Consider the following 24,658-nt stretch of genomic DNA (forward strand, 5'->3'; position numbering starts at 1 on the left):
CAAGGAAATGTGAGATGGTAAAATGTAAAAAATTAAATATGCTCTCCAATGAAAATAAAATACATTACTTAATATGGAGAGATAAAAGAGTTCTATAAAACCACGGCCCCTGGCATTAAGTCTGCTGCCTGGAAAGTGAACAATTTAGAGAACCTAGATGGCATAGGATGCCTAGAAAACATCTGGTGTTACACAGCCTGGTTGCTGGCATTACTGACATTAGTTTCCTTGTTGGATTATTTAAAAATGCATTTTAAATTTCTAAAGAAATTACACAAATCGACATCATTAATATTAATCCATATCTGTATACATATGTAACATTTTAAACATTTTATTTCTGACTTGTATATTTAATTTGTTGTGATGACATAAAATTCTAAAAACAATTATACATAAAATAAGAAAATTATAAGGAATATTAATACATTCTAAGAATTTTTTTCTAAACTAAGTGATCTGTTGTAGATTTTAATTCACTATCGAAAACAAACTAAGTAATTTGAAGATGTGGGATCCAATATTGGGTATATATTTATGGGAATTTTACAAAGACGTTTGATGAGTGTTTGCAGTTTGGTTTTCTTTTAACTGTTGATGTAATGAACAGTTTCAAGGGATTTCTCACATTTGACAAAAAATGCAAAACATTTTAGAAATTATTTTTTGAAATGTATAAAGAATAAAGAGTATTTATGTAAATTGTGTCACTAGAAAAGTGGCTCATAGTAAAACAAAACATAATGACAAAACTTTTCCTGCAATTTCATCAAATAAAGAATTTCAATTTCATATTATTGTTCGACGAATCCTTTTAATTAGAAATTTGATACATGTCAAAGCTCGTTCTGGCTTCTATAACTTTTGAAATAGATAATTGTTTGTAAATTCAATACTCTACTTCAGTAGTAAAAATGTCAGATTTTACAAAATAAGGTAAGCCTTGCACTAAAGAGATCTTCGTGTACAGGAATTAATATATATTATATCAACCATATATTGGTTTGTATTTTTCATTCAGCTAAATGTGTGCGAATACAGTAAATTGCGTAGATAAAATCATATATAGTCAATTCAAAATAGCAGTGACACGAGTGTAATATATGTCTGTCTAAAGTTATAAATTCGTTTTACAGTCAGAATATATGATCCTTGTCATTTTATTATATTTAAAAAGAGAGAGAAGTTCGAACGTGTAACGGAATGAACCTGCAAAAGTTGTGCGTTTGCCAAACTTCTGAAAATTCTTCAAAATATTATAATTACAGGTTATAAACCGGCAAAAGTTGTTTTAACGCTTTGTTTTAATTTTAAATCGCCGCGGTTTTTATAGAAAAATTTTTTTGCGCCTTGCAGCTGCACTGTATATTAGTACGGACGCGGTCATTGAAATATCTCAAAAAATAAGAAACAATATAACCTTAAATTGGTGACGAATCGATATCAATCTTGATGTTTCAGAGATCAAATATACGAAATATATAAAACAGTAAGTAGTTTTTTCAATCGAAACATAATTTAATACAATTATTTCGGAGAAAATTGTTAGTCTGGAAAGTATCCACAAAGATCCAAAAGATATACAGCTATTTAAGAGATGTAGAACATCCGTTTTTACATTTTCGGATAATACAGTATTTAAGTGGTGCAAAGATAACCCACGAAGGGGTTTAATGGAACTTCCAGAGATTGTTTTTAAAACAATACAATTTTTAAAAACATATAACAAAGTCAAGGAGGAATTATATCAATTCATAAATTTAAAAAAGAAATTTAAGGGGTTGCTCATGGCAAGATGATAATAAATATAGTATAAAGACCACAAAGGTTTATGGAAAATGGTAAACGTTGGAATAACTATCGATTAGGATTTGTTAGTCATAACATTTATTGATAATTCATTGCAGACATGTAGTTCTTCATGCTGGAAACGGGAATGGTTTTATTCCTGGTGCAGAATTAGTGTTTCTCTAAGTCCAAGGGTGACTACATGAAGAAATGAACCATAACTTGTCTTTGCAATAGTTTGAAAATCAGCTTTTAAAGAACTTGGAGGAACCATCAGTTATTGTTATGTACAATGCATCATATCTACCATATATATATATATATAGTACATTGGTGGAGATCCTAACAAGTTCATCAACAAAGGCTGCAATTAGAGAATGGCCTAAAGTACATAAAATAAGTTTCGAAGAAATCATGTTAGAGAATGCATTATTTCGTTTAAGTTTTATGAGCATGTTATTAAAGTTTTATGAGCATGTGTGTTAATGTTCAGTATATACATGAACGTTTGGTTCACATGTATGAGTAGAGAAATAACACTAACTGTTTTGCAGATATGACAAATGTATACAAATAGTAACCGGACAAACTAAAGAGATATATAATAATAACTAAGCGTAAAACATAAATATGCTCTCTAATGAAAGTAAAATACATTACTGAGATATACAATTGTTAATTAAGTGGATTAGGCATTCGGGAGAACCACTATATACAAAAACGCGTCTAGAACCGTACCGATACTATTGTGGAAAAAAGCTCAATGTAAATATAATAAAACAACTCTAACTATAAATTATTGTGGCTGTAAAATTAATTGTAGTTTTAAGTTCTTCTATAATAAATGCATTTGATATTTGAATATTTGTTCAATTATTTTATTTATATTAAAATGTTGTTATATGTCAAAGGTCAAAATGTACTAAAACCCAGAGTAGCCGCGGCAACATTGCGACGTTTCCCGTGTCACTGCTATTTTGAATGGACTATATAATCTAATCTGTATACAATACTTATTTTCCACTAGGTAGGTTGACAGGTTTACTAGATGAACCGCTATGGGTATTAAAAAATCAAATTATTTGAGATTTTAAGTTTTCTCACTAGCCATAATTATCTAAATTTATATATTATTAGAAGTACAAACTTGTACTCGTCGATTTACAGAAAATTGCGGTATTGAAAAACTATTCTTCGCCATTACATTTCCGAATTAGTATTCATTTACATGGTCCGTACATGAAGTACTTAAAATGATAAGAGGGACATATGGTACCGAGTCTAATAGCGAAAGTATGTACTGGAAATGGTTCCAGAGGTTCATATAAGATGATTCCTGCAGAATTCCTGGTGGTTTTCAAAAACCACGAGCGTTTAGGAAGCAAGGAAAAAGTTATAATGAAAACCTTATCTGGCATACCAGCATCTCTTTTTCTTTATTACTCAAGGACTAATAAAAATGCAGTATCCTTATCGTTTGTTCCCTTAGATTGCGATTCCAATCCGAAAAATAATATTACAAAATATAAGCCCAATTTGGCTATATAAATCTACGTAATATAAAACAGACACTATATTGGTAATGTTAACATCAACTGTGATGATACCCTAGGGAAAAACCTTTAGCAGTATCCAATTTATAAAATACAAAGTATAAATAATTAATTATATAAATATGAGCAAAAATATATCTAACGTTGCAAATGTTTTATATTTAACGTTTTTACATTACAACAAAAGAAAACAAAGCAAAACGTAAAATATATAAATTAAAATTTAAATATCGAAATGAGATTGAGCACATTCTCACGCGTCCAACTATAAAATCAAGTAATTTATGGTATAGTAATCAGCAAACAGGCCCATAGAAATACTAATAACGATAAAATAATTCGCTCTATTTCGACATTTTATCGTGCAAAACTAAACAATATACTCTCGCGCGTTAACAAATTTACAGATGGCTTTGTGCGGAGGCCGAATCCGGATTTTGTCAATATTTTGGCGAATTTCGGTCTCATTTATTTGATGTATTGTTAATGGTGGCCGATCGTTTTAACTAGGAATTTGCGAGCGCCAATTTTGTCGGCCGCCAACGAAAGTAAAATTGACCTGCGGAAAGTGGCAAACGAAATGGACAAATTGCCAGTATTTATGGCTGATTTGGAGGTAATTATTTCGAACGAGATCGCTGCACTACGTATTGTTTATTGATTCGCAACTGGTCGTTTTGAAGGGCGATAGTTTAACCCAATGAGTCAGTTAAACTTCTAATTATACTGTTACAAATGGCGAAATAGAAATTAATTATGTTTTAATAATATTTTTATTACCTATTTATTTTAATTGATACATTACCGGTACATGGACGTCATAGCCATGCTGTGCAACAGTTTTAACCTAATTTTTGATATATTCAAAGGAACGAAACTGTAGGGTCAAAGGAACCCGTAATAACAGGTCAATTCAGGAAAAGTCCCCCGCCTACCATAGTAAAACACATTTTTTTGGCAAAATTAGTTTTTTTTATTCAACATAATTCCTTTGAAAGGTGACAGTGTATCACCAGTGTATCATTGACAGTGACAGTGTATCATTATAGCAACCCTCCAACTTTTCGATACCATTTTTGTAGTACTATTTGTCCTTTGCTTCACACAATAGGCCTCAGTTTCGGTGATCACCCCTTCATTCGACGAAATTTTTTTCCTAGCGAGCATTTTTTTGAGACTTGAGAACAGGAAATAGTTACTGGGGGCCAGATCTGGGGAATACGGTGGTGGAGGAAGCAATTTGAAGCCAAAATTCAAGGATCTTGCCATCGTTTTTACTGATTTGTGACACGGTTGGCCTTGGTGAAGCAGCACTTTCTTTTTTTTCAAACGCGGCCGTTTTCGGCGATGTCGTCCTTAAAATGGCCCAATAACGCTATATAATAGTCGCTGTTGTTGGTCCTGCCTTTTTCAAGGTAATCAATTAAAATTATTTCATGTGCATCCCAAAATATACCCGACTGTTGCGTTTTCCCACGCTTTCGAGCGGGTTCATCGTGTGCAGTCCACTCAGATGACTGTTGATTGGACATCGGAGTGAAATAATGGAGCCTTGTTTCATCCATTGTCACATAGCGTCACAAAAACTCGGGTTTATTATGCCTACGCTTGATCATCTTCAAACATAGCGAACCATCAACTCCTCGTTGTTTTGGTTAAAAGTGAGCCCGCGTGGCACCCACTTTGCACAGAACTTTCTCATACCCAAATTTTCGTGAATGATATGATGTACACGTTCAGTTGATATCTTTGGAGTATCTGATATTTCATTCAATTTCAATTTGCGGCCATTCAAAATTATTTTGCAGATATTTTTAAAGTTTTCTTCGCGAACAACCTCTTTTGGGCGTCCCCTGTGTTCACCGTCTTCGGTACTCATTTCACCACGTCTAAACTTAGCATACCAATCCTTGATGGGTGATTTTCCTGCGACAGTTTTTTCAGTTTTTAAAGTTTTTCCCCCAACTGTATTTTTTCCCTTCAAAAAGCAATATTTTATCAACACGCGAAATTCCTTTTTACCCATATTCTTCACAATTACAAAAGTTGCTTCACTCAAAATTCTATAATTCACAAACTAATGATCCGAGAGCTGTCAAATTTATACATGAACCTTTATAGGTTAAGGCGAAATAAAAAACATATGGATTTAATTCTAGTGGCGCCATTTATATGTCAGGGCGGGACTTTTCAATTAACCTGTTATACCACGCCTTGCTGATTCTAGAATAAACACAACAAGATCCTTGCTCTATAAATTTTTCACTTCATCATGGATGTCGAAACGAGGCCCGGAGATTGTCTTAGTGACTCTCCATTTTATCATCTACTAAGCATGCGATGGAAAGTCTCGATTCTTTTCTGCCGTTGGAGCAGTTACCGAATTGAGGAAACTTGCCTTTCAACGTTTCATTTTTACTTTGCTCTAGGCTTGCTTTTTTAAAATTTTTAAAAATCTTTTTAATTCATGTGCACAAGAGTGTAAAATTCGACGAAATGACGTCGAAAACAGCGCAATTTGAAGCTTTTTGTAGTAAAAATGTTAAATTCGCTTTAAACTCGGATTTGATTTAAAATGTTTATTCCACTTAAAAGGTGACAGAGGTAATGTTATTGAATTAGTCTACAAAATTAATTAAAACATTAGTGTTAATAACTAGAGCTAGTCCGGCGTCTCTAATTAATTACTTCAAACAGGAACGAGATTATGCGGACCCTTTCCATTAAGTACGTATTGGTACTATTAAATGTTAAGTTTTGTGTTAAGTATTAAGTTTTCTTGGAAATGTTTTTAGCATAATACAACTTTATTGAGTATTAATATATGTAGAGTGGATAAAATATCATAAAAAAATAAAAATAATATAATATTGGATTCTCCAAAGAGAAAGCGTCCAAATACGAAGTGAGTGATCAAGATCAACTCTGTTAGACAGATTAGCTCGATATATTCGTACACTATCAAGAAATATGGGTTTTATGATACATAATTAATAGGACTTCAAATTTAAATAACATATTTTAAAAATTCAGAAAGATTCGTTATTAATTTGTGTATCTAGAAAAAACATCCAACGTATTCAATATCACATTAATGCGGCCATTTTGCAATATACTGAAGTTATAAATGTTAATGACGTGCACTGTCTCTTTTTGTGTACGGGTTATAGTTACGCAACAAGGTGGAACTAGAGTCTTGACATGTTTCCGGTTAGAAGCTTGTGTTAAATAAAAGATCCAGTTCAGATAAACCCTAATTGGTAAATAAAATATTCTAAACTATATTTAGTGTTAGATTAGGTTGTTATTTATTATTGCTAACAAATGGCACAGTACCGCGAAAACATTTCATTCAACTTCACAGCTCATTAAACGCTTTTTCGCATCTTTTAATGATAACTATTTCTTAAAGAATATTGATAACGTATAAGTTACATGATACCAGAATTTCAGTGTCTGTGAAACATATTGCAATTATAGTTTAATTTGAGATACAATATGTAGGCAATGGATATCTTTTGTTTTTGTGTCATATCTTGTATTTGACGTACTAAAAGTGCGTACCATTTTCAAATGACTATCATTTTATCCATATTAGTAAACATTATCATTAGTAACAAAATCTGTGGCTGAATTTAAAGATGTTGCAAACAACTATGTCATTTAGTATATATTATCTATATATTAAGTATTATCAGATGTAAAGACCCTTGTTGGGGAATGAATAAAACCCGCTAAACTAAGTAATATTACTACAGGTCTTGTAGTAATGAACCCAATATTGGGTAATATTGCATGAACAAATTTTTAATATTCAGATAGCGTTCAAGGAAGATAGTCTTTTCGCTTTTATCAGTTAGGAAGCTAACTTTTTTTGATGTCTCTGGTCGGTCAATGTCTCTGTTTGCAAAAAAATTAGAATCATCATCTGATTTACTAGTTCTTACTCCTGTTACAATACCGGCATTATTTCATGATATTTATAATTTGTCTCTTAGGCATTATTTTCTGTGTAAGATTTATAATTCTTTGGATCTCATCTGTTGTGATGCTTTCTGATAACCAATGCTTTCTGTAATAAGTGTGGTAGTATGACACTACAATGTCTTCATTTATTTCAGATGGCAGTTTAAAAAAACGTATCAAATCTTTTTAAGCTCTTTTTGAGTTGACATGCAAGAATAGTGAAATACATCAAATTAAAATCCTGCAACCGATCTAATTTGGGTCTTTTAATGTCACTCGATCATATGTTGCTCTATAGTGCAGTGAGTTCTGTCGTGTATGGGATACGGATATATTAGGATATAACTGATGACCAAGACAGTCTTTTATGATTACAGCAAATTTTGGTCGAATAATAAATGCATTTATGTTCAAATGTATTTGATTTTCAAATAATAATGGCACAAATAATCAAGTCAAGTTGAATATCAAGATTTAGTGTTAACGCTTTATCAAATACTGTAAGCCAACCGCATTTAACTGTAAAACAAGAATTAAGTGATTTCATACGGGACTTGTATTTGTATGTTATTTACATTAAACTGTAGGAATGGAACTTATTAGAACATACTACAACAATATATATGCAATGAAAACGAAATAAAGAAAAAATGTACTGGTCTTAAATTAATAGCTACAGTACTTGGTTGGTAAGATGATTCACCAAATACTGTGGTTTTGTCTCTAATGAGGAAAGCAGAGCAACTGGTCAGTACTCTGTGTACGCTGGTCGTTTTTTCTAAAATATTTTTAAAGTCTTCTTATTATCAACAGTTTAACGTGATCTCCGAACTACGGTGCACGGCATTAAACCTACTGACTGGGCAGTGACCAACTTAGAGACCATCCCATAAGACATCTGGTCTTACCCAGCCTGGTTACTGGCGTGACTGGGTTGGTTATTCTTTGACGGATTTTCCACCGTTGTCTATAAAGACAACAATTACAATTACAAACAAAAAGTACATCAATGCCCCAGCAGCATTCGAACCCGCGACTATCATAGGATCGTCCTGTTACCTTTACTACTACACTAACGAAGCCGGATACTGGTCGTTTATTTTAAATTTTATGGCACATTTTATATGATATTGCAACTAATAATTATTAAATTATTAAATTAAAAACAGTACGTGATATAAAGAAGTGCGAATGTATTTATATTAAGCAATGTGTATGAATAAATAAACAGAAAACATTTTTTTAAAATTTATATTATTTTACACAATATTACTTACCATTAATGTTCAATATAACTGATTTTTTTTAAAATATTAGTTTATAATTTCTTGTTTATCATTGTATATATAGTATATTCATTATTTCTGTTAGTTTCCTTACCTACAGAGTGATTACAGAAGAGCAGCATTACCTGAAACAAACAAATATTAGTTAATTTTGGTATAATGATAGGAATGAATTTTGGCGAAATAATTAATCTATTTTTAGATTCAATACATCAAAAGTAAATCGAAAACTCTAACGCGTAAAAGCAATAAAACATACAAAGTAAATGTTGAGAAAAGTAAAATAAGCCATAAATTCAAAACATTCCGACGTTGTTTTTACTTTACACACCATTAATATTTCACCTTCAAGTCGAAAAATTTAAAATATGATTTGCTTCGTTTGAAAATTGCCGAGTTCCGCAAACCAAACAATATTTCCAACATAATTAATAACCGTTTGTTGCAATTACCATAATAGAATAACAAAGAGGCAAAAAAATAGAATAAAGCTCCCAGTGCATATAATTTACTGAATTCCAACTGTATATTTGATTTTTTTATTTCGAAATTATAGCAATAGACTTATTTTATGTCGTATTTTCAATGTTGCATGTTTATTATAATTATGTTCAAGCGTCACGAGAAACTAAAGTCTATTATTAGTTTGTTCCATATTAATTCTAAATTAACGCTTTATTATTTAAGACTTCATTTCACGATATCAATAATTCTTTTTTTTTTGGGTACATAATAATATAGAGTTATTAATTTTCTACTGACTTTCTGAACTGACTCACTCACTGTAATTTTAACTTCAAAACTAATTAATACGTTGCATTATTATTCAACGTGTTTTTTCTCTATAGTATTATAACAGGATTTTTTTCTAACATATTGACTTGGTATAATAAATAATGAAAAATACATAATTAGTGATATTAGTCAACACTTAATTTATTATTTGTAAATTTTGTAACGGCATTATGCCATATTGCATTTGAAATTATATGTAAAATATCTCAAAAAATAAAATAATTGGTTGATATGCTAATAATATAGTTACAAACATGACAACATTTATTGATTAATAGTAAAATATATGTTTATATTTCCAAAAATCCCGAGTAACAGTTTTTTCTAGATTAATGGGTCCGTAGTTCATACTTTAGTGGTTCTTTTAAATTTTAATATGAAATATTCAATTAACAGTTGTTTTCACAGTGATTGTTACCATACTGTGTGATCCTTTCACCGGGCTAAAGTTTCAAAATCAAATATTATACGACTTGTTATGCGTGTAAAATTCAAAGTGGTAGTTATCAAAAGAGGTCTCCCAGACCAACCAATAATTTATTCCTAACAATTATCAGTTCACATACACTACTGTTTAACTAACGATAACCTGTAGTAAAAATACAACGTAATTATAAACCTCCTGCATTTTATACCTCCTGCGTATTATCCATAAGTGGCACACATTTTGAAATATTTGTCTCTTCAAATATTTGAACAGCAACGTAGAAGTCGCTTTCTACGCATAAGGGACAGATTGCAAAAGTAAGTCGACGAGATAGGTCAGTGGTTAACATTTGGGAAGTTACAAATCAACGCATTTAAAAACTCAGGACGGTATCTTCTTTGAGAAGCGGTTTTGATTTCACGATCGAGAGCTCCATGGTTGGAGCAGGCAACGTACCTAATTTTGCTCTTCGACAAAAGGATGTGGTGGACTCTCCAAATCCAAAAAGGGTAAGGCATCTCCAACCTGCTGTCTCAAACCAGAAGGCCATCAGGTCTTCTAAAATAAATTCGTTAGCTCCATGGTTCGTCAAAAATTTCCACATTCACAGGGAAACCAAGGTCCCTAGTTTAAGTTCAAGATCAAAGTGAGCTCTTTAGTATTTTGTTGATAAAGTTGACAGGAACATAATTAAGCTAGTTTAGTTTTATTCGGCATATCAAGTCCAGTATATTATTTGATCGCCGACTGTCAGACGTTTCTTTATAGATGTTTCTTGGTTCTCATCCACTGCTGTATAATCCGCGACTGCGCAATCATAATTGCATCCAATTTAGGTACATACCTGGTATATATCAGATAGAGGATAGGTCGGGACCTATACCTTGAGGTCTTAATTTATTTCCTTGATTTTAAACTATTCATCCTCATCAAAACAAGCTATTGAGAATATAGAAACAAAGAATGTTCACGTGTTTTTGTCTGTGTTTTTAATATCGATATAATTAGAAAAATATTTATAGGGCTTAACATCAGTCAGTTGAAGGTCAGTCAATCTGAAGGTTGAGTTAAATAGATTGATAAGCTTTTTTATGACACAATTGTTTCAGCATTTCTTCAGTAATTAGATCGATGCCCGATGGTAATCATAAGGAATCATAGGCCTTTCTTAGTTCTTTTTGGGTAACTGGTGTGATAGTTTCGGATATTATCACCATGAATTTGATGTAATTCGTTAGGCCTTGGTTGACATATGCTCTTGACACTGATATTTTCTGATACTATAAGAACGAATGTCAATAAAATATCAATAAGAATTATATGTTTATAGTTATAAAACATTCAGAAAGAAACCATACTAAATACTTTTAAATATAAATGTTGATATTGTGAAGAATTTTCTATACTAAAATATCCCTGACCTAAAATGATATGAATAAACGCAATTTCATATCATATAATAAATATATATTTAAATCATACATCATAAAAATAAAATCAGTTTAAAAAGATTATTGCTTTTTAGGGTAAATGATGTGGTTCAGTGAATGGAGGTAAAACGAAATGAAACAGTGGTGTTTACATTATGTGACTGTTATGTATTTGCTATATAAAAAAATGAGAAAAATACAATTAAATAAAACGGATGGCAGCGGTGTTACCTGGAGACGAGGCTTGGGCAGTCGATGGTGGCATGTCTGAACCAAACGATGGTTGAGCACTGAATGAATCGAAATACCCTTCAATAACATCCCAGATAAACGTCTCGGGGTTGCCGCCAGCTATTCGTTATCGGGTTGAGTTGGAGCTGCTGGCACCCCGCCCGTTTTCAACATCTGGGATTATATTTCTGGGTATTTTGTAGACTCTTATTCCACGATGTAAAATTCGATATGCCTCAAGGTCGCTACAGCTTTTATCTTTAAAATGCTGTTATTTCTATATTTTCTGATTTTGTTTGATATGCATGAAAATCACACCAAGTTAGAAAATAGTTTTTAAGGCCTAATCACATTTGGTTGAATAAACTAAAAATGATCAAGGGGGCTTAACACACAGAATAAATCATATTACTGGTACAGGAAACATTTTATTTAAGTATTCTGATAATGGAAAACAATAACTCCAATGATAAACTGTGTTATATTATATTTTCATATTATCTGATTTTATATTATAAATATATTATTTTATTTAATTTTATCCTCAAACGTATAGAGGTATTGCAATCCTAGAAGTACAAAGCCTGATGGTGGCGTGAAATTAACAGCCAACCAAACGGATACAAAAAATCATAAAGTTTATGCCATCTTTCAAAACAAATTTACACCTTGCTCGCACCACGTAAAATACTGCCGTATCTTTTATGAATATTCACAACGCTACACTAACAATAACATTGTATCAAAATATTTGCCAGTAAAAGCACAGGGGGAGCAACTATAGAAATAAAATGAAAATAACTTTTATAATTTACGTTTGTGTATTACCATAAAATATAAACGTGTTGGAAAATGTGAAGTTGTAATGTAAATGAGAGCCGTCGACATGTTTATTTGAAACCAAATATATAGTTTTGTCTACTACATACATATATGTATATATAGTATATCTAAAGAAGTTTCGTACATACGTCATCAAGATGTTTAATGTGTTGGCTGCCGCAATTTGTAAATTCATTTTGGTATCAGACAATATTTTCCTTAATATTTTATTCTAGTTAAAAAAGATACAATGCTGTTGAAGTTCGAACGTGTAGCCGAAATATTTTGGAAAATATTATTTAGTATGTTGCAGCTGCACTGAATACTACGATGGACATGGTCACTGAACTATCAGAGATTAAATATATTAAATGTATAAAAAAGCAGTGAGTAGTTTTTCAATACAAACATAATTTAATACAATTATTTCAGAGGAAACTGCTGGTTTGAAAAGTATCGAAGAGGTCTAATGGAAATTCCGGATATTGCTTTTAAAATAATACAATTTTTCATGGCAAGATGATAATAAAAATAGTGTTATGACAATAAAAGTTGAAGAAAAATAGTAATGGAATAAGAATTGATTAGGTTTTATTTGTCATATTTATTAATAATTCTTTGCAAATATATTGTACTTCATACTGGAAACACGAATGGTTAATAACACGTTCGATGGATTCGACCAGATACATTGAAGAAGAAATTGACAAATGCTGGAATTGTGAACAAATGTTAGATATATTGGAAATTAATAGCTTAGTTATTCACATGAATGCAACTTTCTGAATATGAAATGAATCAATGCTGCCAATTTTAAACAGAGCGTGATGAGAGTGAAAACAATTAAAGGTGAGTATAAAATTAATATGATAGCTGTAGGAAATGTTATTGTAGAGTATAAAAGATTTATATGCACAGATATGTGTGTAATTGTTCAGAATATACATGAGCATTTGGTTAAAATGTGTCAGGAGGGAAGGAAAAGTAACTCTTTTGAGGAGAATGCAGTGATTAAATCAAGTTTTATCAAGAAAGATGTATATAAACATAAACGGAACAAACTAAGAAGAAATAAAGCGATATTAAAATATCTTTACAAGGAAACACTGTACCGAAGGACACAATAACTAAGCGCAGAATGTAAATATGCTCTCTAATGGAGTGATTTTGGAGTGATCGCTTATGACCTATTCTACACTAATGACGCCATCACTGAGGAACGTTATAAACACCAACTAATGCAAACGATATGTCAAAAGACACGTTAAAGTAATCTAGTACGACAATTATTGAAGATACATGGTCTCATCAAGCAGCATTTATTGCTAGAAAATAGGTTGTCTGAAATATAGGGAAACGTCCTAGTTAATAATGGACAATATTTTGAACAAAATACATTGAAACCATATCTTCAGTGATGAAAAAAATTCAATGTTGACTAACATAAACTAATATATAATAAACTTTGTACATCCTGTAAAATTATATAAAATTAGAAATATTAAATTATAGGAAATGTTATTATGTTTAAAATAATTCTATAAAAAATAATAAGTATTTATAATGCGTGCTTTCTTCATTTCATCAAAAAAAATTATCCATGTCTTTTCATCACACATCACAAATTCATCACGTAAATATATTGTGTTGTTTCATAAAATATTTTGATGGAAAGAAAGAAATTTCTGTTTTTAATTTATTTTTCATGAATATTATTAGATTTTAAGCTAGAGAAAATATATAAAATCAAAATTATGTTCCAGCTCGATAGCTACAATGGTTAAGGCGACATGTTATTCTTCCTACTGCTGTAATAGATGCGGATTCAAATCCCACAGAGCATGGATGTTTGTGATTGTAGGTGTAAATGTCTCTATTAATATTTTAAAACCGATAAGTGATACATGACAAATCTGGGTGTCTTATGGGATGGTCCTTAAGTTGGTCAACTCGTTGTCTTATGGCCGAAGGAGGTGGCTTCAGAAAGGATACTAATATTATAATTTATTGCTAATAAATGAAATTAATTTAAAAATATTTTAGCAGAGTAGGTTTTAATAAAGTTTGGTTATTAGGATGTGGTGGCATTCACTTATTGTTTTATATTTAAATTGAAATAATTGTACTTTATAATTAGTATATAAATTAGAGATAATGGTTACTATGCCTAGGTGAATTGTACCATAGGCCAACTACTGTGTTGTGACTTACATCGATATTATCTTGGAAGCTTTACTTAACGCTTTGATGTATTATTCTTTGTCAGATTTTAAACTTTTGCTTGCAAATAACGACAAACGCGCAGGCCTATGACGACATTATTTATTCTGAAGCTGACAGCCTGATATTTACTAAAGATGGGATTTGTTGATTAATTGCATTAATGTTAATTAATGTTTTGTTGTCTTTAAGTTGTATATTGGGTTTTACTAACTTACCAGTCGGTAAGCTTAATGCTGGACACCCAAATTGGGAACAGCATTCAATAATCCTCACGGATTTCATACTCTTGCGAATTCTCAAATATTTTAAAATTTCCTGTATTCATGCCATTCATTTCAGTGCCTAGTGACCACGCGTTGTTGTTTATAAGAGTAGCGGTTAGGTGCTATTTTTTGTAGTTTTATGTTTACATTATTTCTGGATTAGTTTATAATTATTTATAAGTTAACAGATAAAATTAGCATAAGAAAATATGTCTGTAAAGTATGAATAATAGGTGAAATATTATTATTTTGTAACACTAATTTTGTAGATTTAAGGAACAAAAGTCTATTGACGTTAAATAATATGAAAACACTGAGCAATATCATGTAGTTTCGGTAAGTGCGTAAAGGTCTGCCGAGTACGGTACTGCTACAAATGAAAAATATGTTGTATATGTTGTATGAAAAATGCTGTGTGTTCTATAATGTCCAGTATCCTGAAAACAAAATCAAAGTTATAATGTGTAAACACATTCATGTTGTTTATGTTTTTGTTATTAGAGAAGCAGAAGCTATAAAAACAGCTATAACAGCAAAAATGTGAATGGAATTGCTGAAAATTACTGTATACTTTTGGGAGACTATGTTGTGTACTGGGTACAGTACATATGTAGTTTAGTTAGTAAAATAACATTTTATAAGATATTTAATAAAATAATCTGTTAATTTAAATAATAAATAACATTCCACAGGAATTTTCAAATACTGATTAAGTGGCACATTGTAAAAAATGGGGACCTATATTTCCTCGTTATGAAAATGACAAAACTTTATTTTTTATTTATTCTTTTCATATGAAAATTCGTTTCTTAACAAATGTATGGCTGTGCGTTCCGTCGCCTTCCGCCACCAGACTGGCAGAATCCATTTTCCTCTGAATGCATCTTATATCAAAACTTATTTTAAACATATTTCGAGGGATTTTACGGTTTCCGCCCTTTTTCTTGCTCAACTTCTCCCCTTCCGAGAAACTTTCTTGCAGAAAAAGAAAACTTGCTTTCGGTAACTACTTTTATAATGTATATGGAACTCATAAAACTTCGTTTAGTTTACGTTGTCCAATTTAAACTTCCGAAACTTTTCCTAAGGAGATGAAATTATTTTGAAACAAATGCAATTTAACTCTCGAGGCCTGTAAAAATCTGAAATTTACAATTTTTACATTAAAAAGTTTTCGGGGGGGTCGTTCGTAAAATTTGATAGTCCCGTGCGAATTATTAAAGACGAACATTTCCTAAATATGTATATTTTCGAATTAAGATCAACCATTCCTCGGATTAAATACCTGTTGTAGATTTACAAAAAAAAGTTTCGGTATTACAAAGATTAGGTTTTTATTAACACAATTTAAAGTAAATGATCATGCTGAGCATAACATTTCCATATTAGATGTTTGCATGTATCTTGATAAGCTCTTATCTATTGGTGGAAATACGGAGTAATTAGTATGAGCAAATGAAAAGTCCCCGACCTATCATAGTAAAACACATTTTTCTTGGCAAAATTAGTTTTTTTTATTGAACATAATTCCCTTCAAGGGTGATTCCTTCACACTGATTATAGCGACACTCCAACTTTTCGATACAATTTTTGTAGTACGATTTGTCCTCAGCTTCGGCGATCACCTCTTCATCATTCGACGAACACTTCTTCCCAGCGAGCATTTTTTTGAGGTCTAAGAACAGGAAATAGTGGCTGGGGGCCAGATCTGGAGAATATGGTGGATGAGGAAGCAATTCGGTGCATTGTCTTGCTGAAGCAGCACATTCTTTTTCTTCAAATGCGGCCGTTTTCAGCAATTTTATCCTTCAAGCGGTCGAATAACGTTATGTAACGTCGCTGTTGGTGCTCCTTCCTTTTCCAAGGTAGTCAATAAAAATTATTCCATGCGCATCCCAAAATACAGACGTCATAACCTTGCCAGACGATTGTTGCGTTTTCCCATGTTTCGGAGCGGGTTCATCGTGTATGGTCCGCTCGGATGACTGTCAATTGGACTTCAGAGTGAAATGATAGAGCTATGTTTCATCCATTGTCACATATCAACGCAAAATCTCGGGTTTATTACGCTTGATCATCTTCAAACACTGCTCCTAATCATCAACGCGTCATTGTTTTTGGTCAAAAGTGAGCTCGCGCGGCATCCACTTTGTACAGAGCTTTCTCATACCAAAATATTTGTGAATGATATGATACACACGTTAAGTTCATATCTTTAGAGTGTGTGCTATTTCATTCAATTTCAATTTATGGTCATTCTGAATAATTTTGTGGATTTTTTAAATGTTTTCGTCGGTAACATCCTCTTCTGGGCGTCCACTGCGTTCACTGTCTTCGGTACTCATTTCACCACATCTAAAATTAGCACACCAATCCTTGTTGGTTTATTTTCCTGGTGCAGTGTCCGACAACTCGGCAGGTTTTTACTTCAACTGTATTGTTTCCCTTCAAAAAGCAATATATTTTCAACACGCGAAATTCCTTTTTATCCATTTTTTTTACATTAACGAAAGTTGCTTCACTCAAAATGCCACAATTCACAAACTAATGATCCGACAGCTGTCAAATTTATACACGCATCTTTTGAGGGTTAGTGCTAACTAAAAAAGGATTTAATTCTAGTAGCGCCATCTAGGTGTCAGACCGGGGACTTTTCAATTGACCCGTTATCAATGTAAACAATCTAACCTAACCTAATTAAATTTGACGATTTTGGTTTTTTTTTATAGAAAATAACAGAAATACACAGAAATGTACAGCGAAAAAATTTAAAATCTACAGATATCTTTTAGGTTTATTAACAAACAATTAATTTAGCTATATTCTTAGATGTACCCCAAGTCTTGCATAAACACGGTCTTGTTCATAAGCTAGAGAAGATGTTACGGAACCATTAATATATTACATTACAGCCATTAACAATTGAATAAGGTCTTCTTTAAAAAACAATATTGCTGATCTTCTTTCTTGAGCTGGAATTGGTTTGTTGCATCCCCTTCTTGTCATCTATCCCAATTTTCCCCCTTGAACCTTCACTCCACCCTTAATACACATATCTTTATGTCAGTTTTATTAAAGAGAACATTGTCCTTACCTTATTCGGTCCAAGTTCTGTGAACTTCTCCAGTCTTACCCCGACCGCAAGCATATATATACCGATGGCTCGAGATCTCGCAGCGGCCCTGGCGTGCATTTGTGGTGAACAACCAGGCATTCCGTTTCAAGATCTCTGAATAGAGTTCAGCCTTGACCGCTGAACTATTCACGATATTGAAAACTTTATTCTATATCACAATACAATCCTTCAAAGAATGGCTAATCCTGACCGACTCTCGAAATGCTGTCGAATGTTTCCTGGAACAGAAGTTCAACCATCCCCTGGTCACCGACTCACTGTCAATCATCCGTACCCTCTATCTGAATAGAATCAGGACAAGTTTACTGTGGATCCCTTGTCATGTTGGTTTAGTGGGAAAGCACACCGCGCGGACAGTGCGGCTAAATCGGCAGCCACCTCTCCCCTCCCCAACAGGGATGTTTGTGTCCATACTGACCTTATCCCATTCGTTTCTTGCTTCATAAATAACGAGGTACAACGTCGTTGGGATCAAGAGGCCAACCACAACAGGCTCTTTGAGGTTAAAACTGATATTTCCTTTTCTCTTCGCGTTCCTGCCCTTGGTCACCATGCCGTAGCTTTGAATCGACTGAGACCACTGTCGTTTCTCGCACGGTCACTTGATGACTTCGAGCCCGCCTGCTCCTGTGAGTTTTGTCACCGTTTCCCTATTTCAGTCTATCGCATACTTAACGACCGTCCACAGTTCATCCAGGTTAGAACTAAGTATGCGCTGCAAAATTTTAGAAATGCCTTAACAGGAGAAAATACAGATAGACTTCTCGGATTTCTACGAGAAATCGTTTTTCTCCATAGAATCTAGCCTATGCTAAGTTTAGTGCTACTGACCAAATAACCATTAACACCTAAGTATGGGTGCTGATATGTGTTGTTTGGATAGAACCTCTACTTCGTTATGGTTGTGTTTGTAGTCCTGTATTTGTGTTCATTTTTTAAATTGTATATACACAATTTATACTTTTAGCCTCCTGTATGTGTTATTAATTTTATTTATTTATTAATTTATTATTTTATATATACACTTTATGTCTGTCCCCGTCCTCTTTATATCATCACCGTACTATTGTATAGTCGGGAAATGACGACACCCGTCAAAGCGAAAAAAAAAATAGTGAGTAACAGACATTGTATTGAATTACAAAGCTTGGTCACACTGCTCCATCTCAATTGTCCAGTTCTGCTTACTATTCGTTCAGCCTAATGCAGCAGGACTAGGCTGGCACATAGTTTTGAAATGCAGAGGAAGTGCGAAAATGTATCAATAATTTGATTGCTGTTGAGCTAACATCATTTTTTCTACACGGTATTGCCATGTTGCCAGAAAGATGGGAAGAGTTGTAGGAAATATGTTACCAATTATTCTCAGTAAATGGCTTTACAATATAAAAAAAATTATGAGAAAACATACCAACACCTAATGTATGGGTAAAATCATAACCTATAATAATACAAAACACGCACACATTACTCAATAAGTCTCGGGTGTAAGTAACTAATAAAAAATAACTTTTACAATAATTGCACTTATCACAATACTTTTCTTTAGAATGATACATTTTCGTAAAACGATTTGTTTTGGACACATAGTACGTGTTGTTTAAATATCATAGCATAACTAGGTCAGGCCTCAGACATTTGGGTGATATTACGAGGTATATTTTTCCGAGGTATTATAAGGAGAGTGAAGTAATTTTAAATTATTTTCAAATTACTTTTTACCAACACTCAAAACAGATAACGCAACGCATCAAAAATGATGGCGATATTCAGTAGTGATTTTGTTAGGTTTGAGTATCATATCAATTCCATATTGTCGATTTTGTAATCATCAGTCAAGGATGATCTATTACTTATAGAATTAATTAGGAAACATGAAACTACTTACTTGACAATTTCAGAGCTCAGAATCAGATACTAACAAAATAACATAAAAGAACAGTTAAACTATTAATAGTTCTTAATACAAATAATAAGTGTTTTAATTTGAATATGTAGTGTAGTCTTATATAAATAGTAGTGTTCATATAACATAAGTTACACGATATCTAGTTAAATAAACCAATCATATTTATTAAATATAACAATGTAATTTTAATACGCAATCTACAGAAATATACTTTATCATGTGAAACTATTTTTAGTAACTACAAATTATATTGATATTAATTTCAAGTAATACAAATTCATATAAAGTTATATGAACATCAAATTATGATCTTGTTTAAATTCAAAAAGAGACTTCTAAATCTTCTAATGAACTTGAGGAATTAATTATCTATAGTTTTCGTTCCTTTGAAATATATTGTTCGAACTAATAATTCATGTGTTTAGAATTAATGAATGTTTAGTTTCCAACAGATAAGAACTCAGTTAGAAAATCTAAAAAACGGCTTCAAACGCGTATGATAGGTTAAGAGCCATGTTAATGATCCTCAAACCATTAACACTAATAATAATGTATGGTTTTAGGATTATACTAAAATGCTTGCTAATGTTAATAATTCCTGATTTTTATATAACTTTCTGAAAAAATATGTAAATTAATTATAATTTATTATACCTATGTTTAAATGCAATTACAATATTGTAATAAACATATTTTATATATATGACATTCGAATTATTTTCGAATTTTTATCAACACAAGATTAATTTTCTCTTCTGACTTTAATATCTCTCCATTCATTCCTGCATTTTTAACTACAAAGCTAATTAATGCATTGTTTGATTTATACGGCATATTTTTCTTTGTAGTGTTATAACTGTATCTTTTAACACACTCTCTTAATATAATAATTAGTAAATGCTGAATAATTAGTGATATCAGTCAATATTTAATATATCATTAGCAAGTTAAATAACGTTATGCTATATCCTATGGTGTGAAGATATTTATAAAAATTTTCCCAAGCCATAATAACACAATAATTAGTTTTATTAAAGAAGTTTGTTTAGTTGGAATTAAATACATTTCTTTTGTATTATTTATAAGGTGATGGGAGTTTATCGTTCACTGTTCGATATAAAATAATGACAGTATAAATATATAGTTATTTGTGTTGTTTGAAGTAGTTATGTCTGCAATAAGTAGGAGCAATAATCAGAAAGAGTAATGTCTGGCAAACACGAGTATTCAATAATTCAATTTAAACGTATCAATTACAAATTAATAATAATGCTGATGTTCCATTATTTTATACATTAAATTTATAACTTTTTATTTATTGCTACATACCTCCACAAGCAATCAAATCTAGCATTAAACACACAATTTTTAAAATTACGGAAAGTTCCCGGGGATAATGTTAAAATTTGAAAAGAAAGTTACAAAACTGTAAACATTTTGTGGTTATATTGTACACAAATTTTCAATGTTATGATATGGATGTTTGGTCTTTTAGTTCAAATAACATTAGTACAATTTAAACAATAATTGCTAGTAATGTTATAATTTAATAATGAGATTTAGTGTGAAATTAGTTATTTTTTGAACCTATTATTATCGCCTTTTCTTAGATTATATAACTATTATTAAAAATTATTAAAAACAAATTATATTATATTAATATTATCACTTTTCAAAATTCATTTAAATTTATTATAAGATTGATTTTAGTTTAATTGATAGATTGATAAATATGATAAAATTGATAGAGAAATATGACCTTACTAAAATATAGAAATATTTTCAATTATCCAATTAGTGAGACCCCACAATAGAACATTAAAATTTAATTCTTGTTGATGTTTGAGTTAAAACTTTAATTAACGTATAAATCTATTCGCTCTTATCTAATATCTTATCTCCCCCAAACAACTTCTACTTCCCATCATATTTAGGGAGTTCTGTTTTATCTATCACCATGAGTCATGCTCAAATTACTTGTAGCTGTGTTTAAAACTGATATAAATTCCCACTACCGTGTTATACACAGATAAATCTTTTTCAACTTGTCTTCCAAAAATTTAGGAATCTACGATAAATTTGACAACATTGAGTGGGTCTTTAGTTTTTTGTCACCGAAACTTTTATTACTGACAAAAAATGTTAGACGGTTATAAAAGCATCAGATTAATATACGAGTTCATCGATATATCCGCTGTGAAAACTAATAAAATTTAAATCCAGTAGACGCCTAAATTTCCTATTGCGCACAGCTGTTTCAAGGCCACCTCGAGGATGTTTCCGGTAATGGACGCCGATCCAAACAAACTTGCCATTGAGTTAATGACATTTGCTAGTTTTTTGAACCTATACCTGACCGTGTTCGACGTTGCGGGTTTCTGTGTTTAAGCAGGTGCGCGATTATTAATTTAAATGTTTATAAGCCCAAGAAGAAGCAGTGTTCGCCATTATTAAGTGAACTAGATTTCGCGGAACGATACGTTAATGTTTATTTAAGCCTATTATGAATAAATGATGGTAATATGTTTTTTTATACAGAGTGTTGTATAGACATCATCATTAATGTTTACAATATATGGCTGATTACCGCTAAAACATTATAAAAGGTCAATACTAATGAACAGCAATATTAGATGTAGTTAATGGGTTTTAAGATCTTGAATACTATTAAAGAATTTTAAATAATTTTTACTCAATATATAATTGGTAGTTCACTAGTGTTTCAGTATACGTTTTGATTTCTACATATACTTCTGTTATAACGTTTAGTTAGTTTATAAAATGTCCTTCGTGTTTACAAAAACCGAAAATGAGTCAACGAATTGACCTGAAACATTTACACACTTTGTAATTTTGATTGTCATACTATAAATATAATTTGGAAAATAAAATAATGCTCAGAAGACCCAGAAAAATTATTACTCGAAGAACACTGTTTTCAAATATGTTAAATATTAAAATACACTGTTTTTTTAAATTGTATTTCAAAGACTTCATTTTACCAACCAGGTTTTTTACTAGGGTTTATCTGGACTGAACCTACCGATTAACATGGGCTCCGAATCATAGTCCTCGGCATTATGCCTACCAACTAACGAATGACCAACTTCAGAGATCATCCCAGAAGACATCGGGTCTTAGCCTGCCCACTAGCTTGTGACATAACAGGGATAATTTTCCTTGTCGGATTTTGCACGATTGCCTAATGAACAATCCCAATGATTGATGATTGATTGATTGTACTGATGCAAGTACAACAGAACAATAGTAATAAATTCATTTGTATATCAATATTGTACTAAATATATTTAATGTAAGGTGTAATAAATAACTATATTTAATGGAATGCGTCTTTGTCTATGTTGTCTTGAATGCATTTATTTACTCTCCTAATAATTAATTTTAAGGTGAACCACAATGAAGCCTAGCCGGATTTAGCTAGGGCATATATCAGAAATATTTGTTTCATTGAAGTGTAAGAGATATTCAAAAAGAGAATAGGATAACAGGAAATAATTAATATCAGAATACAATTTATATTTTAAATGTAGGCATAGTGAAAAGGATAAATTGTTCCATGAGTTTTTAAAACTATTTAAAATTAATTAAAATATTATTGGTTAAATTTATATAGGAAGATACTTTCTATGTTATCCAATACATTGACCATACATGTCATATTTGGTTTTCTGTTTATGTATTTATGTTATATAGCGCGATTAATAGGGCACTGGATATTCTAAGCAATCGGTATTATGTCTGTTTATATTAGAATAGGTTTGAACCAAAAGTGTCACTTATACTGTGGTCAATAAGTCATCACTACTTTCCATAAACTAAATATTTATAACTTGTATATATCATTTGTTTAGTTAAATAATCTATAAACTATATATACATCGTTTTTGATATTACTATTTTGATCAGAAAGTTGTCGGAATTCCATATATATTACGCAATACGTTAAAAAAATTATTTTTGAACCAACAAACTTGATGATGACAAGACTAGGGTGTTTCAGTCAATTTGATAATTAAGGCTACAAAAGATACTTTTACAGAGATGGAAAAAAACGATAGAAGCAATTGTAAAACGTTCATTTACACTATTTTAATTTTAAGAAGTTTTGAAAGAAAATCGTTTTTATTTTCGTTTCCTATCGTTTTCTTTCGTTATTAATTTTCTAAATAATATTTAAGTCACTTATATGTGCATGGACTGCACTTTTAGTCGTTAAGATAATTCGACCGTTTTTAATCCCTATTACAAGTTTTTTTAATGGCTTATATTATTCCAACTGCCATTGAATAAACATAAGTTTGTCAATGGTGTAGGTATTAATGAATATGAATATGTTAATACGATATCAATTATGATATGAAGTTCATGAACAAAATTAAATTCAAGAATATGAAATTATGTAATATTATACCTAATACGCCTATGTTCAAATATAAATCAATCAAAACTACTTTGTGTTTTATGGGTTTGGTAACTATTTTCAAGGTTAATATGCAACTAATTTATACTCCTACATAATTTTATGAATATAGAAATTAATTATAGCTAGTAGAGTTTAATAATTATGTCGGCGATCAATTAGCTGTATTACTATAGTTGCTATAAACAAATAAAATATACCATAAAATGAAACATGGAGGAATTATTATTTATAACCTATTAAAAAAATAAGCTGTATAATTTTAAGAAAATAGAAGTTGTTTATTATTCTAGTAAATCAGAATAATAATGACGGAACAATGATCGATTATCCATGTTATTTTTAATTTTCCATTGGTTGGTAATAAAATAATTTTTAATAACTAGTA

General features: G+C 31.2%; 2 protein-coding genes across 11 annotated transcripts in view; one reads left to right on the forward strand and one right to left on the reverse strand.

Annotated features, from left to right (window-relative positions):
- LOC143192067 (TOX high mobility group box family member 4-B) overlaps positions 1 to 24,658 on the reverse strand; it is a 434,710-nt gene that overhangs the window by 169,443 nt on the left and 240,609 nt on the right. For 2 of the 10 annotated variants that reach the window (XM_076397550.1, XM_076397549.1), the window contains one exon: positions 8,688 to 8,718. The exons of the other annotated variants lie outside the window; for them this stretch is intronic. The gene's annotated coding sequence lies outside the window, so the exon portion shown is untranslated. The remainder of the gene's footprint in view (positions 1 to 8,687; positions 8,719 to 24,658) is intronic. 10 annotated transcript variants of the gene reach the window in all.
- Positions 1 to 24,658, forward strand: part of LOC143192070 (ATP-dependent DNA helicase Pif1-like) — a 599,413-nt gene that overhangs the window by 124,729 nt on the left and 450,026 nt on the right. The gene's annotated exons all lie outside the window — the stretch shown is intronic.

Source organism: Rhynchophorus ferrugineus, unplaced genomic scaffold (genome assembly GCF_030347505.1).
Source record: "Rhynchophorus ferrugineus isolate W39M unplaced genomic scaffold, kcgeb_rfMv2 rfM2, whole genome shotgun sequence".
Classification (NCBI taxonomy): Eukaryota; Metazoa; Arthropoda; class Insecta; order Coleoptera; family Curculionidae; genus Rhynchophorus; species Rhynchophorus ferrugineus.